This window comes from Meriones unguiculatus, chromosome 12 (genome assembly GCF_030254825.1).
Source record: "Meriones unguiculatus strain TT.TT164.6M chromosome 12, Bangor_MerUng_6.1, whole genome shotgun sequence".
NCBI classification, from domain to species: domain Eukaryota; kingdom Metazoa; phylum Chordata; class Mammalia; order Rodentia; family Muridae; genus Meriones; species Meriones unguiculatus.
Window position 1 is genome coordinate 58,204,381 of NC_083360.1, and position 18,159 is coordinate 58,222,539.

An 18,159-nucleotide genomic window follows, 5' to 3' on the forward strand; every position below is an offset into this window, starting at 1 on the left:
TCTCATTTTTTCTGTATTTGTTGATGCTTTGTATCCTGGTATGTGGTCTATTGTGAAGAAAATTTTAGAGACTGCGTAGAAAATGGGTATATTTAGTGATTGAATAAATTGTGTACATTTCTGTTAATTTCATTTGTTTATGGTGTCCTCATAAGGACACCATTTAGTTTTTCATTTAGTTTTTTTTCTCCCAAGATTAAATATCTATTAGCAAGAAGGTTTAAAAATAACTCAAAATCACTTTATTATGCTCAATTTTTGGATTTAAGTTTAATAAAATTTCCTTGATGAAAGAAGGCACTTTTGTGCTTGGTACATATATGTTTAGGTTGGGTTTTTTATTTGTTGAGTTTTGAATTTAATGAAAATAAAGTGTCCTCATTACATCTTCTGATTTATTTTGATTTGAAATATGTTTTGTCCGATATTAGAATAGTGACCGTTGCTTGTATCTCAGTCCTCACTAATAGCTTATCATCCTTTTACCTTAAGAAGCTATGTATATCATTGGTCATGATGTATGTTTCATGGAGTTCAAAAAAATAAAAAGAATCTTGTTTTCTGATCATCCTATTAATCTGTGTCTTTTTGTTAGGAAGTTTAAGCCATTAATAGTAAAATTTATTACTGAAAATGTGTATTATTTGATTTCATTTTGTTTTTTAATGTTTGGTTTACCTATTTTTAATTGAGTATTCTGATATTACAGGTTTTATCCTTCTATCTTTTTGGATGAATCAAAAATTCTCTTCAGACCTAATTATTTCTGCCAGTATTTTCTGGAGAGGTAGCTTAGTGGTCATAAATCTTTAAAAGTCTTTTTATCATCAAAAAATTCCTTTCACTTTCAGTCATGGTAGATGGTTTTGCTACATGTATTAGTCTGCACTTACGTCTGTGATTTATAATTCATAGATCATCAGTTCAATTTAGCTTTCATGGTATCTCTTAGAAACTGCTGTGATTCTAATCTTTGTCTCTTGCCTGTGTCAATATCATTTTGTTGTTATTGTTCTGAATATTCCATGTTTTGATTGTTATGTGATGTGGTGATTTCTGCAGACATTTTTAAAATTACTAATTCATTACATTCCAGTTTTATTTCATTTTGGAGTTTCTTTAAAGATGTTTTGATTGTTAGTAAACTTTTTTCACATGTTTAATACTTTTCATTGTGAAATCAACTGTTTGTTTTCTAATAGTCTTTGTTTCTCCTTTTATTCCTCTGTTTTCTTTGATTATTATTATTATTATTATTATATGTTTTAAGTCACTAGCTCCATCCAAGTTAAATTTCTAAGCCTAGGAGCAGGACTTTTACAGAATTGGAAGGATCTTAAAAGCAATCTTCAGGAGTCTGGGGAAGGTGATTAGAACTTTTCTTTAGGCAACAGATGCTGGTATAATTGGGTGTGATAATGCTGAGGTTGGGGACAAAACATAGTATTGAGAAACATGATTTTTAATCAGGTCATATGGGCAGTTTGAGTTGGTGTAATGTGCCTAGTGTTCTTCTTGAAGAAGAATGGCCTTCAGTATTAGAGGTATATGTGGGTGGCAGTGTGAGTCTGATTGTTAGTTGGCTAGAGAAGGCACCAATTGTATACAGCCACAGATGGTGTAGTTAAAAGTGTTAAATAGACATGGCCCCATAAGTCCAAGCTCACTGCCAAGAGTTGTTTACTGATTTTTAGTAGAGTAGGTAGGACTTTTGGCACAAGTTGAACCTTTATACCTGAATAAGTAGTTCTGATCAGGAAAAGAGAGTCAGGATAGGAACATAGGTTGTCCTGTCAGGTGGCAAGATTAGGTGGAGTTTCTGGTATCTGATTAATGCCTCTTTCTGGAGAGGGACTCTCTTTGGGTTTTCATATTAATTGGTAAAATTGATGATATATGTCTAAAGTCTTCCTGAAAAAGAGATGCCCAAAAGATTTTGAAAGAAAATTATAGGATTCAGTTTCCTTGGGCTTATCTCAAGATTACTTTAGTTATTGTGCATCTGTTAGTGTTTCCATAGGATATTTTAGAGTGCTTTTACAAGTATGTGAATGAAAATGTTGGAATTTTAATAGAAAAGGCATTTAAATTGTATATTGCTTTTGGTAGGATGACCATATTCACAACGTTTCTCTGCCCAGCCCACAGGACTGAAAGTCCAAGGACTGTCCATCTTCTGGCTTTCTCTTCATTTATGTTTCCAGTGTCTTAGTGTTTTTATTGCATAAATCTTTCACTTTTTCATTTATATTTCTTTTGAGATATTTTTAATTTTGAGGCAATATGACTGCTATTATTTACTTTATTTTTTGCTCAGTATGTGGTCATGTGCATATATATAAAGCGTACTGCATTTTTAAAAGTAATTTTGTATACAGCTAAATTGCTTAATCTGATATAATATTTTTTCTGGTGGAGTCTTTAGGATATTTTATGTATAAAATCATATTATCTTCAAATAAGGATACTTTAACTCCCTCCTGTCCTATTTGTATCCCTGTAATCCCTTTTGATTATCTTATTACTCCAGCTAAGACTTCAAGTACTATGTAATGGAAAGAATGGGAATATTTGCCTTATTCCTAGTTTCAGTGGAAATACACTGAATTTTCTAAATTTAGGATGATTCTGGATTGGGTTAGGTATATATTTTGTTAATAATGTTGAATTATATCCCCTATATCTGTAAACTGTCCAAGATTTTATTATGCTGTGCTATTGGATTTTTGTGAAAGGCCATTTCTACAACTCTAGTCAATAGAGTTTCTATGTTATGGATCACCACTAGATGAGGGGGCATCTTTTCCTTGCTCACACCACCGCAAAACACAAGAGGGGCCAGCCTAGCATCTTTCTCAAAATGTCTTTGAATTAGTTCAATGCGTATAATTTCCGTTTGCAGTTATAATCTCTTAACACTATGGATAGTTTAGAAAAATATATTCATTAAAACTTGAAGACACATAGTCAGCAAACTATGAAATCTTAAAATTTCTCAGAAAGTATAATTTGTTTAAATTACATCAACAATCAAACATCAAAGCAAAGCATATGCAAGTAAATAGTTGTATCAACAACAGAAAATTCACTATGTCATCGAAAATTATTCCCAATTATTTACATGATAGGAAACATAGGAAAGAATAAAAATGGATTGTAGAGATTTTAAGACAAAGTGGCTTATTTAATTTAGTTTTCCTGGGAGATCATCAAGTAATATACTATGCAGACCATATTGTGAAAAATGCCAAATCACAAAGAATTGACAAGGATCCTCAAGGTACCTTCTCCTCCATAACCTCCATATTATGATAATTACTCTACTTTTCTTTCTTTTTACTTGACTCCTCTTTATGAATAAAGTAGATGCATGTGCTATGTTGTTATTTATTAAAAAATCTTATTCTGATCCTCATAAACACAGTTCCCATGTCACAAACAGAAAGGATTAAAGTGTTCGGTGTAGGCTGGTGGAGGCATAAGGAGCTACCCACCAGCCTCTCGAAAAAAGTTATCCTTTTCTATCCTTTAGGTTCTGTATTCATAAAGTTAAACAGTGAAATTATATTATATATTATATTATATTATATTATATTATATTGAAGATTGTTTTGCAACCAACTTCTTGTGGAAAAACACAAATTACATATTTTTATATATTCCTAATATTACTAAGAAATTATAGTAAATACTAATATTATATACTCATTACAAATATTATTAAATTATATATATTATATATATATATAAATATATAATATGTATATATATAAATTATATATACACCGTTCTCTTTGGAACAGTGTAATAGGTCCCTTATTTAAAAATTACACAGTAACCTACAGAACAATGTTAGTATTGATTATTTCCTGTATCTTACACTATTTTGCAATGATTTGGGTTTCAATATGCAGCTAGCTAGCATCATCCTATCTTCAAAAAAATATGTAATATTTGGTGGGATGATTTGTTTCTTCTTTCTTTCCCACACAAACTGTCACTGGGAATAAAACCAAAACCCATAACACTTTGAGGAATTATTCATGAGAGTAGGAATATGTGCCACATGGCAGATGACACTGTCAAAGAGTAACTATTATTGAGGATAAGAATTCCAGTTCCTGGTATAGTTTTTTAATTTATTTGTTGATAATTTAATAAAGCTTTGGAAATTTTCATTCTGGAACATGATCTAAGAGAGTAGAAGTCACTCATCTCAGATTTTCTTTTATTTATGCAGTTTCAGTGTCTCTTCCAGCTCATTTGTTTCAAAGGCTTTGCTCGAGTCTGTGAAGCAGATAGACATCAGTATTGTTGTTTTTATTGTTTTGGAGAAAAGTACATAAATTGAGATTCAGGGTCACACACCTGAAAAGTGAGAAGCTTCAGATTTTCATCAAAGCTTTCTATGACTAGATAGCATCTGTATCACAGTGAATAATGGAAACTGGTTATAAAAATAAGAAAAGACTTAATTGTCTACAATCCTATTTTCTTCCTTTCGGTGTTCATATTCAATTTTTTCTCTAAATGTTAGTTTTTGATTAATACTATATTTAAGGCTTAAGAAAGGGAATCTAAGCAAGTTGCAAATGTGCACAAAATTTGTAACACAAATGCATATTTTAACTTTATTGTTTCTCTTCAGCTTACCTACTCAACACCATAGTAAGGAGCTTAATATGAGGAGGACCTTCTTTGATCAAAATGATATATTTCCAAAATATATTAAAACAATTCTTGTAAGCCCAGAGATATCAGTAAGTGATACTTTACCTCCATATCTTATTAGCTGCCTGTCTGTGAGTGACAAATATCCCACCTGCCACCCACCTGTATCACCTTAGTTCAAGAGATACTGGAAAGCAACCTTCTATCTCTTCTTTCTGACACATATTCACTCATAACTCCTTCAAGGTTTCTTCTGTCAGTCTGACAGTCACTATCCAGTTGCTCAAAAAGACGAAGGCAAGTGACCCTATACTTCTTCCTCTTGCGTCCACCCAGGTTGATGAACCCTTCAACAAAAGTCAAGTCTGCCATCCAGTAGAATCTCAAGTCACCCAGTAGGCACAGAGACCTTGGCAAATGACCATGCAGCATCTCTTTTCATACCTCCTTGTTTGTATATTCTCCTTTTGTCTCTCCCGAAGTACCCAAAATATAGTCTTTACTCTTTTAGCATCCTCTAGCTGTAAAATATGGTTCAGAGATCATGATAAAATATTTCTTTTCTCTTTATCCAGGCTCATCCCAGTTAGGCATTACAGAAAGCAACACTCCTTTCTATCAGGAGGCTTTTGTGAGTCTAATCATATCAGGAGATAAGGAAAGAATGCTTCCAAATTCTAGCAAGGGTTTTACTGCTTGGTAGAAACAGTAAGTAACCAAACAAACAAATTATTTTTTAAGAAGAAAAAAGTGTAGTGCAGTCTTTTTGAAAAAAATCAAATCAACATAAGAACAGAAAAATATTTTCAGTGACCAAATTGTCTTCATCCAGAGTTGTAAGGATCTAAATCAATAAGTGAAATTCATCACATTATGGTCTCAAAGATAACTTGAAACAAATTTAATGAGGAAATAAAGGCCATTTACAATGAAAAGTATAACACATCAAAAAAAGAAATTGAAAAATACGTTAGATGGTGGAGAGCACTCCCATACTTATGGCTCAGTAGTAACAATATTGTGAAAATAGACATCATATCAAAATAGTAAAATATCCAATGAAATTTCATGAAAACCTCTGTGTATTTTTCTTCACAAAAAGAAAAAAAATCTAAAAACACAAAGCACACAAATAGCCAATTAATACATCTCAGTTAACACTATGCCAAAGAATCTTTGTTATAAAAACAGCTTGATAGATTCAGTCTCCAAGTGTGTTCCCTAATAGGAGCAGTGGCTTTCTCTGGCATGAACTCAGTGGCTGGCTCTTTGATCACCTCTCCCTGGAGGGACATCTTTGTCAGGCCACAGAGGAAGACAATGTAACCAGTCCTGATGAGACCTGATAATCTAAGGTCAGAAAGAAGGAGAAGAAGAACTCTCCTCTCAGTGGTCTAGCGAAGGGACATATGGGGAGAAGAGGAAGGAGGACACAGCCGGGATACAAATTGAATAAATTATAATAAATGATAATAATTAAAAAATAAAAAAACAGCTCATACTTACACAAAAACAGACAAGTTGAACAGTGAGTTAGAGTACAGAAACCATAAATTAGCTCATGTGAATTTGATGACTGATTTCTGACAGAAATGCTAAAATACATGTTTGGGAAATGTCAGCATCTTCAACAAATAGTTTCAGATAAACTGTATGTCTGTGTGGAGAAGAATGAAACCTAATTCTTATCTTATTCACGTAGAAATCAAGTGCACATGGATAAAGACCTCAACATATAACTTGAAACTTCACAACTTATAGAGTGTGTAGAATACAATATAAGCAATATGAGAACCAGTACGTTAGTTAACAATTGAAAAGGAATCTTCATAAGATTAAACACTTACATATATCATGAAAATTGTCAAAGAAAGACAATCCACAGTATGGGAAATATATTCTTACTAGATTATTGATATCTGCAATATAAAGAATCCAAAACATTACATATTATGGAAATAAGCAATGCAATCAAAACATGCAAATGAACAAAGAATTCTTTTTTTTTAAAGATTTATTATTTATACAACATTCTGCCTGCACACCAGATCTTACTGTAGATGGTTATGAGCCACCATGTGGTTGCTGGGAATTGAACTCAGGACCTTTGGAAGAACAGTGAGTGTTCTTAACCTCCTGAGCCATCACTCCAGTCCCAAAGAATTCTTAAAAGATAAAATACAAATAGTTTTTTTTAACTGCTTAACATTGGCACCCATAGGGAAATGCAAAGTAAAGTTACACTGATAATTCATCTCACCCCAGTGAAAGTGGCTATGAAGAAACCAAATAATAACAACAAGATAATGTTAGCAACAATTCAAGTGAAAATTAGAGTTTCTTTAGTTGGGGAGAAGGAAGGAAGTCAATACATAAGGAGAGGCAGAAAAAAAAAAAAAGAAAAATAACATTAAGGATATTTGAAGAAATGGAGGGAACATTTTTTTTTTCTTTCAAATTAAATTTTTATTTTTTACATTAATTACATTTTATTGTCTTTGCATCTCAACTGTATCCCTCTCACCCATTCCCTTCCAATTCTACCCTCCCTCCCTCATCTCTTCCCATACCCGTCTCCAGGTCCACTGATAGCGGGGGTCCTCCTCTCTCTTCCATTTGACCCTAGCTTATCAGGTCTCATCAGGACTGGCTGCAATGTGGCCTCACAAGGCTGCTCCTCCCTCAGGAGGGGTGTTAAAGAGCCAGCCACTGAGTTCATGTAAGAGACAGTCTTTATTCATCTTACTAGAGCACTCACTTAGATCATGAACTGCCATGGGCTACATCTGAGCAAGGGTTCTAGGTTATAACTATAAATGGTCCTTGGTTGGAGAATCAGTCTAAGAAAAGACCCTGTGCCCAGACATATTTGGCCCTTGTTTAGCTCCTGTCCTCTTCAGGTCTTACTAACTCTCCCTTTTTTCATAAGATTCCCTGCACTCTGCTAAAAGTTTGGTTATGAGTTTCAGTATCTGCTTTGATATGCTGCTAGATAGAGTCTTTCAGAGGCCTTCTGGGGTAGACTCCTGTCCTGTTTCTTGTTTTCTCCTACTTCCAATGTCCATCCCCTTTGTCTTTCTAAGTGAAGATTGGTCATCTCTTTTTTTAATTGTTTATTATTATTAGTTACATTTTATTAACTCTGTATCCCAGCTGTATCCTGCTCCCTATTCTCTCCCAATCCTACCCTCCCTCAGCTTCTCCCTGCCCCTTTCTAAATCCACAGATTAGGGAGGAAGGAAACAGTTTTAATTTACCCAATATTGAAAGCTTGCATGTAATTCTCATATGTATCTATTTGAATGAATTTGTACTACGTTGGCTGACAGTCCTCCACCCAACATCCATAGACTACTAAAAACCAAGTACCAGGCGTAACAAACACACTTTTGATATGTTGTTCAGGGAAGTCCAAACTCTCAGAACTATACAGGCTATAGATATTGCCATTGGTTGCCTACCAAATGTTAAAGGTAAATTCCTGATGCTGAAGATACCATTGATTTTAGACACAGAATTCAGAGAATTTAAGCTTGGAATGTATGATTGGAAGCTTCTTCCCTGAAAGAATTACATCTAAATGAGAGTGGTGACCCACCTTCAAAGTCCACTGAAATCAAATGGAAATCTGGAAAGGATTTCACAAAAGCACTCAAGCCTAAGCAGAATATGGCCAGCAGAAGCTGCAGCACAAAGAGCCAGAGAGCTTCTTTCCCTGGTTCACTGACCATTCTGATGCAGGTGCAGGTGAGTTAGGAGAGGTCATCAAAGATGATATTTTGCCAAATCCCTTGCAGTACTATATTTGGTTCCTGATATGGATGATAATGAAGTAGAGACAGAAGAAGAAGGAGGAGGAGGAGGAGCAAGGATTGGAAGATATTGACAAAGAAGAGAATGAGGATAAAGGTAAAGAAGATGAAGATGATGATGAAGAGCAGGAAGGAGACGAGGGTAAAGGTGAGGATGACCATCACAGAAGACTGATGGATTCCAACTTTCTTTTTTATTTTCTGTTTTATTTTATTTTATTTTTAATTTTCTCCAGTTCCTGGAAGCAAGTTGCAATCATTTGCTCCCCCAACCCCTTTGTCTCAGTTGCCTGTTTTGAGGTTTCTCTTAACACCATGCTTCTCAACTTACTTAAAGGAAATAACCTTGAGCAAAATACAACAGGAAGAGAATCTCCACTTTTCTTATCTAAAATAATTTTTCTCCTTTTGTGTCTCAAAACCTGTATCCAGTACCAACACTGTTCTTTGTGGAAAGAAAAGAAACCTTCCAGCACCATTGGCTCTGCTGGAGGGTGCTAGCCTGATGTGCAGTAGTGCAGAGTTCTAGCTTTTTTTTTTTTTTTTCTGTTCTCTGTATATTGAGCTCTATGTCTCTATGTGAATACAGATAGTTATCATTTGCCAACATGTGTCTGCCTACTTACTCTTGTTTAATAAATAGAAAAGATAAAGGGAAAAGGGTGATATAGAAGTAAGCAAAGGCTGGGTTTGAGGTGTCTGTGGGAGGTTAAGGGTGTATTTTGACAACATGGTCTCTCCTTTGGTATGTTTAATTGTGATGTTTAGGGGACATCCTTTCAGTTTAAGATGACACTTCAAAAATAAATTTCTCTCCCTGCACTAAATGGGAGAATCAGCAGAATCTGTAGTGTTTTATTTCAATTTGGTATTTTTGGTTGTAACTTTATTTTTAATTGTTTAGTTTTATTTTATTTTTGTTTTCACTTGAAGAAAAAAAAGATGCTCATTTAAAATGTTAATGTGTACAAGTTACTTTGTTACAGTAAAACCAATGGATACATAAAGGACCTGATGCTTTTCTGTCAGAAAAGATGCTCAATATGACCTTCCAAGTTTGACCTGCATAATGACATCATGTCAAACTTTTTCTCCCTAACTTGGTATTTTTGATAGGCACTTTTCAGGATTACCTCAGGTCTATGCAGAGTGAGTTTAAGGGGTTTAAATTATGTCTTAATGTTTCTGTAACCAAGCAATATATAACAATTGCTGCCATAGACTGTGCCCTTGATTTTATCTCAATTTAGCATTCTTTTAAATGAGCCTTTAGTTGCCTGGATATTATGACAACACTTGTTCACACTGTGTCACTGACCTGTTGTTTTAATGTCATCAGTATGAAGAACAGTAGCTGGTGTGTCTTCACTGGCAGTGTCAACTGGTCAAGAAGGTGGCTGTCAGAGTGAGCACTCTGTGAGGTGGTTGGGAGTATTCTTCTTTTTCAGGTATGTAGCAGAAGCTCTCAGATGTGACTCTGAGTCTGGGTGGAAGAAGAGCTCTGTCTGCTCAGCGCCACTGTGCAGAGAACAGTGTTTCGGGAAGCTACCTGATGCTTAAGCTTTGCAATGCTGTAAATTATACCTAAAATTAAACGTCACCTTTTCAGAGATGATTAATAGACAACCTCATCAATTCAAAGCCTTTTGATGTATAAAACTATATAAATGGAACTACTTCATCAATAGGCAAAGTATAACGAAAATCTGTCTAGACAGATATTGTGTAATTTCCTCACACGACTAGGTTTAGTAAATTCATCTCTGTATATGTAAAAAATCCTACTTCAATAAAGGAATAAAAAGATTTAAAAAATTGAGAGAGGCTGTAGAAGGATTGGAATGATGAAATGCATGGAGGAAACATGTAATAATATTTTAATTAAACTAATATTTTATATCTAAAAGCAAATGTAGAGAAAGAAAAACTCTTATTGACTATAGCAGGGTGTGTGGATGAGTATGCCCACTCTGAAAATTAGTATGGCAATTCCTCAAAATGCAAGATATATAAGTACCATATGGTACAGTTTATATATATATTATAATATTCATATTATAATATTTATATATACTATATTATATAATATATAAATATATATTTATTGGACATGTATTGAAAGAACTTTACATACTACTATAGTGTTACTCATTCATGTGTATTCACTGACACTCTGTTTGCAATAAGTAAGGAATGAAATCAGCCCAGATATCTCTGAACTGACTAATGGTTAAAAAAAAAAAAAAAAAACATGGTGCACACACAAATTTTATTTATCTATAAAGAAAAAGGAAATTACATAAATTTACAGTCACATAGATGGAACTCAAGAAATTTTACTATACAAGGAAGCATGGGACTAGAAAGATAAATGAACTTGTTGAATATTATATGTGAATCCTAACCATAATTTTTTAGGTTTTTTTATTGAAATATATGTACAATTCAGAAAAATTAAAAAGTATTCATTGGAAGGAGGGATGATAATACTAGGCAAAACTGAACATAAATGTGGGAATTTATATCCCTAAATGAGGAGCCACAGGAAATAATCATAGATAATAGAAGGAGAATCATTATCTGGATCAAACGTCCAATAAGATAATCAATCCTAAGTGATCATACTTAAAAACATGTACATAGGTATAATAAATATATAAGAAGATGTCATATGTCACAATTAAGGAGACAGGGAGGTGCTGGAGAAAGATGAGTATAAGGTGAAAATATCACTGAGAAAAAAAAGTGGACATGTTTTTCATTTGGTAACTTTTTATATGTATTTGGTACTTAAGCTTGTACTTTTCAAAAACTTGGAAATAGGTGTATAACAATTAAATAATTGAAATAAGCATTGGAAATATTTTAACTATGTGAAGTATAAATTTCTTTAAAAGGAAGAGAATGAAATTATACTTTACTACCCTCAGCAATAAATTTAGGTATCTTTAATATGAATCCTGTCAAGTTAAGGGAAAAAATTCTAATGTAAAGAATATTTAATGTTGAGGATACCAAAACCTCACCTACAGAAAGAAGAAAAAGAATCTAAATTACTCACATATATCTAAAAAAATTAAGATATAAAAATCCAACATCTGGAATAAGTTACTAACTTTTATTCTGGTAATAAGAGCCTTGAATTAAATAGCAGTTCTCAAAGCTTTTTTTAAAAATAAACGTTTTTATTCTCATTTCACTTTAAGATTCTATAATTTTTCAAATATTCTCCATTCTGCTTGGATTCTACCCTGAGGCAAGGAAATAAACAGATGACCAAGAATTTGGTTTAACACATCCTTCAACCTGCAATTACAGTTTATATTATGTTCTATTTTTGATGCATCCAATCATTATAACTGAGTTTTGAAAGACAGCAGAAAAGTCTTATTTTAATATAAGATGCATTAAAATTTCATGTAGATATCTCTAGATTTTGAAAGTACTTATATAAATGTAGCATGTGCACATAGATTTTAAAATAGCAATAAAGTATCTACAGCCTTAAAAAGGACGCAGGGAAATGTTAGTAAGAGCAGAAAACAAGAATTATAGAAGCAAAAATAATGATTATAAAGTACATAGTTTTTTGTTTTTCTCATAAAACACAGTAGGGAAGCTCTACATTAAAAATTATCTTCTAATGTAAGTTAACCTTATTAGAATCTGTAAAATATAATAAAACATATAAAATATGTTTTAGATATGCATATTTAAAGTTATAGACTACTTCCTCCTAAAGATAGCTCTGTGTTTAGTGATTTCATTAGTTTGTGTATATGTCAGCTAAATACTTAGGGTACTTAAAGGTCCCTGTGTAATCATAAACATGATCAATGCTAATGCCTGAAATGAGCATAATAGCAAAACCATATTAAGAGAGCATTATAAACATAACCCAATGGGAACTAGAGATATTCTAACACCACACTGCTCTGGAGTACCATCCTTTTAAGAGTGTGCAAGCTCACATTCTTATTATTTTAAACCAAGGAAGTAAAATATGGATTACAACATTGTTTAGTGTTTTTCCTACATATGATTGTTTCTCTGTTAACTTGATAGCATCTGAAATCAACTAAAACTCTAACAGGAAAGCATGCAAGAGAAGGGAGTATATGAAGCAGAAGACAGACGTTAAATCTGTCCTTCACCTTATGATATCAGCCTGAATAAAATGACATGTAGGAAGAAAATTTTACATCTTGTCTGCTGTCCCAACCTTTGCTGCCTAGACCATCTATCTTGTTATTACATTCCTTCACTGATACAAGAACATACATCTTCAAAATTCCAACATAGACTGCAGATGAACAGTTCTCCTCGAATCATTTCAGGCCTTCAATGTGAGATTGAAACTGCTGACACACCCAGCCTTGTACAATGAACAAATTAGATTTTCAGTCTTTCCAGTATAAGACAACAACCACATGGCATCTTGTAAGTCTAGCTGACAAATTCTTTTTAAAAGATATATGTTCTGTTCTTTTGGATAACTCTGGTTAATACATTACCTTTTGCATAATTCCATGTGTTACACAGTTAAGAGACAAGGAGGGAAGGAGCAGAGAAAATATAAACATTTTTTGTTTCACATGCAGGCAGTGGTGATGCATACCTTGAATCTTAGAACTCAGAAGGCAGAGACAAGCAAATCTCTGAGTTCAATGCAAGCATGACCTACAGGGCAAATTCAGGACAGCCAGAACTACAAAGAACTAACTTGCCTCAAAAGAGCAAAGGAGAGGAAGACCTCCCTTATCAGTGGACTGGGAGGGGGAGACTGGTGGGAAAGAGGGAGGGTAGGACTGTGAGGGGAGGAGGGAGTAAGGTACAGGGGGGATACAAAGTGAATAAACTATAATTAATAAAAATAAATAAAAAGTATAAAAATCAAACAAACAGAAATTCTCATGAATATTTTCAGTAAATATCAACGCCATTTCATACACCACTTCACATCTGAATGAATTCTCCTAGGATTCCCATTCCTAGGCAATAACACAGTGGGCATGTGTGTATCTATACAACAGAAAACTACATGATGGGATGTTTGGCCCATTTCAAAATTGCTAAAGGATTATTAGTAATGAATAGCAACAAATGGACAATGTTCAGAGGCATGAGTAAGTAAAATTACAAATTACATTTCTGACTTGACAAGATGGTGGCACCAGGAGAACACTGCTTCTGAGGAGGAGGACAACATTTTCCATACAGCAACCAAGAGATTAAACTCTGGGCCCCCAAACAACAGTGATCATGTTTCCCAAGTGAGAGGAAACCCCCAAGGTGTGGGAATCAGTCAGGTCCACTCTCAGGTCACCCAGACAGAACCCAGGATTCAGGTTACCCAGCCAGAATGAGGAAGAGATCCTTTGTCACGCAGGCACTAGGTCGCCACACCAGAGCCACACGTCTGAATGTCCTGATCAACAGTGCACACAAAAACACCAGAGACTGGGAGACCCAGTCGCGAGAAAAATCCACAGGGAAGGAAGGAAACAGGACAGGCCTTGAGTCACCCAGGCTTTCCCTGGAAAAGGTCTCACAGAATGGCTGGTACAAGCCGCCCTCACTGAATTGGGCTCCAGTTGTGAGCACGGAGACTTGTTGCATGCCCAGGTCTCTGTCACAGACAGAGTTGAGCACCCCAGGGCATCAGAGACTGGGAATCTGTGTTGGGAGAAAACCTCACAGGAAGGAAGTAAATAGGGACCAAATCAGTCCCTGGAAAAGACCCCACAGACCTGCAAGTGAGAGTGCCACCAGCCCAGAGATCTGCTGTGCACCAACTATTCATCACAGTCAGAACTGTGCGCCCCAGGGCACCAGAGACTTGGAGTCCCTATTGGGAGAAATCCCCACAAGGAAGGAATCAAACAGGGACAGACTTAGGCCAACCAGTATATCCCTGGAAAACGTCCCACAGTTTGGCCAAACCCAGGGACCTGCTGTGCACCAGCTAGCCTCCTGCTACCATGAGAGTGGTACTCACCTGCCACAGATTACCAATTAGGTACTGGGGCAAAAGACCCAACCTCAGACCTACAGAAGCCTGGGATTCCTGAGATCAACCCCCAGATACTGCTCCAAGGGGCAACCAGTTATCGCTAAACAAAACTGACCAAACCACGGGACACCCATGTTACAGCAGCTGCTCACTAAATTTACAGCAAGAAACCCGGAAGCACGGCATCTGTCTCCAGGACTTCTCTGGGTGAGAGGAGAGCTCTCTCAACTAACAAGGACCACAATTACCACTTAGGTCTCTACGCCTGAGGTAAGCTGTAGCATCTCCTGAAAAACACCGGCCATACAGAGAAAAAAACAACGGCCATACTCAAAAAGCTAAGGAGGCTTCCTTCAGGAAAAAAACCATCATCCTGCCAAGGGGATTCTCTCCACCACAGGATTCCAGGAACCACCAGAAACTAACACCAAACACCCAAGATAGCCCAATGAATAAAGGCCCGTGTAAAATCTCAATGAACAAAAGACAGAACAATATGGCCTCTCCAAAACCCAGTTATAGAGGGGCAAGTAACCCTGGACACCCCAGCATAATTGAAATTCAAGAAGATGACCTAACATCTATGCTCATGAAGAGGATAACAGAGGAAACAAATGAAATGCTTAAAGACCTAGAGGAAGATAAACTCAAACAGATAATGGCCATCCATAAAGAAATACAGGAAGTTACAATCAGTTTGTGGCCTTTAGAGAGGAAATACTTAAATCACTAAAAGAAATAAAAGAAACAGGGGATTGTTCAAACAAACAGCTGAAGGAATTGAAGGAAAATAGTCACACAGGTGAAGAAAATCAATAAAACAGCTCAAGAACTGAAGATAGAATTGGAAAAATTAAAGAAAACACAAGTGGAGGAAATTGTGGAGAGAAAGAACTTAGGGAAGAAAACAGGAAGTACAGAGATAAGCATAAGCAATAGACTACAAGAGATGGTAGAAAGCATCTCAGGTGTGGAAGATACAATGGAAGAAATCGATGTATCTATAAAAGAAAATGTTCAATCTAAAAAATACCTGACACAGATCATCCAAGAAATTCAAGACAACATAAAAAGACAAAACCTAAGAATAATAGGAATAGAGGGAAAAAAAGATTCCCTCCTCCAAGACCCAGAAAATATTTTCAACAAAATCATTGAAGAAAATTTCCCCAACTTAAAGGACAGGCCAATAAGAATACAAGAGGCCTACAGAAAACCCAACAAAATAGAGCAGAAAAGAAATTACTCCTGCCACATAATAATCAAAACAGTAAATATACAGGACAAATAAAAAAATACTAAAAGCTGCAAGGGAAAAAGGCCAAGTAACATATAATGGCAAACCCATCACAAACACACCTGACTTCTCAACAGAGGCTATGAAAGCCAGAAGGGCCTGGACAGATATCATGCAGACCATAAGAGGACACAGATGTCAGCCCAGGATACTATAACCAGCAAAACTCTCAGTCCTCATAGATGGAGAAAACAAGATATTCAATGATAAAAATATTTTCAACAATATCTACATACAAATCCAGCATTACAGAAGACACTAGAAGGAAAAATACAACCCAAGAAAACTAGTTACTTTCAAGAAAACACAGGAAATAATTAACCTCACTACAGTAAAACAAAAAGGAACCAAACACACAAACTTATGACCACAGCCAGCATCAAAATTAAAGGATCTAACAGCCACTGGTCATTAATCTCTCTCAACGTCAATGGACTCAATTCTCTAATAAAAAGACACAGACTAACAGAATGGATGCATAAACAAGACCCAAAAATATGTTGCAAACAAGAAGCACACCTAAGTCACAAAGATAGATATTACCTGACGGTAAAGGGTTGGAAGGTGGCTTTGCAAGCAAATAGCCCCAAGAAGCAAGCAGGAGTAGCCATTCTGATATATGATAAAATAAAATTTCAACCATAATTAATCAAAAGAGATGGGGAAGGACAATTTATACACATCAAGGGATGATTCCACCAGGAAGACATCACAATCCTCAATATCTATACCCCAAATACAAAAGCACCCACATTTGTAAAAGAAACATTGAAAAAAATTAAACCATACATAGATCCCAACACATTAATAGTGGGAGACATCAACACCCCACTCTCAACAAAGGACAGGTCAACAAAACAGAAATTAAACAAAGAAACAATGTGTCTGACAGAGGTCATGATTCAAATGAACCTAACAGACATTTACAGAACGTTTTACCCAAAAACAAAAGAATTTACCTTCTTCTCAGCATTTCATGGAACCTTCTCCAAAATAGACAATATGGTTGGTTACAAAACAAGCCTCAAAAAGTACAAGAAATAATACCTTATATCCTATCTGATCACCATGGAATAAAGCTGGACTTCAACAACAACAGAAATAGCAAAAAGCCTACACACACAAGGAAACTGAGCAACTTGCTACTCAGTGACAGCTGGGTCAGGGAAGAAATAAAGGAAAAAATTAAAGCCTTTCTAGAATTCAATGAAAATGAAGGCACAACATACCCAGACTTGTGGGACACAATGAAAGAAGTAGTAAGTGAAATGTTCATAGCATTAAGTGCCTTCAAGAAGAAATTCTTAACATCTCATTCAAGCAACTTAATGGCTCACCTAAAAACCCTCAAAAAAAAAAAAAAGAGTAGATGGCTGGAAATAATCAAATTCTGGGTTGAAATCAATCAATCAAAAACAAATAAAACAATTCAAAGAATCAATGAAACCAAGAGCTGTTTCTTTGACAAAATCAACATGATAGACAAATCCTTAGCCAAGCTAACTAAAAAGCAAAGAGACACCATCCATATCAACAAAATCAGAAATGAAAAGAGGGACATAACACAGATGCTGAGGAAATCCAAACAATCATTAGGACTTACTTCAAAGTGTATATGCCACAAAATTTAAAAATCTAAATGAAATGGACAATTTTCTTGATCGATTCCATTTACCGAAGCTGAATCAAGACCAGGTAAATCAATTAACTAGACCTATATCTCCTAAGGAAATAGAAGCGGTCATCTAAAATCTCCCATCCAAAAAAAGGCTAGCACCAGGTGGTTTCAACGCAGAATTCTACTGGACTTTCAAAGAAGAGCTAACTCCAGTTCTCTTCAAACTATTCCACAAAATAGAAACAGAGGGAACACTACCAAACTCATTCTATGAAGCCACAGTTACCTTGGTACCTAAACCTCACAAAGACTCAACAAAGAAAGAAAATTTCAGGCCAATCTCGCTTATGAACACTGATGCAAAAATACTCAACAACATACGTGCAAACCAAATAGAAGAACACATAAAAGATAATATCCACTAACATCCACAAGTAGGCTTCATCCCAGGTATGCAGGGGTGGTTCAATATACGGAAATCCATCAACGTGATTCCACATATTAACATAATGAAAGAAAAAAAACCATATGATAATCTCCCTAGATGCTGAAAAAAGCAATTGACAAAATCCAATATCCATTCGTGTTTACATTATTGGAGGGAACAGGGATAAAAGGCACATAGCTATACATAGTAAAGGCAATATACAGCAAGCCTATAGCCAACATCAAACTAAACAGAGAGAAACTTAAAGCAATCCCACTGAAATCAGGGACAAGGCAAGGCTGCCCACTCTCTCCATACCTC

General features: G+C 35.2%; 1 pseudogene; it reads left to right on the forward strand.

Annotated features, from left to right (window-relative positions):
• The window catches only part of LOC110563952 (protein SET-like), a 153,039-nt pseudogene extending 142,996 nt beyond the window's left edge, over window positions 1-10,043 (forward strand).
• Window positions 10,044-18,159: the final 8,116 nt, after the last annotated feature.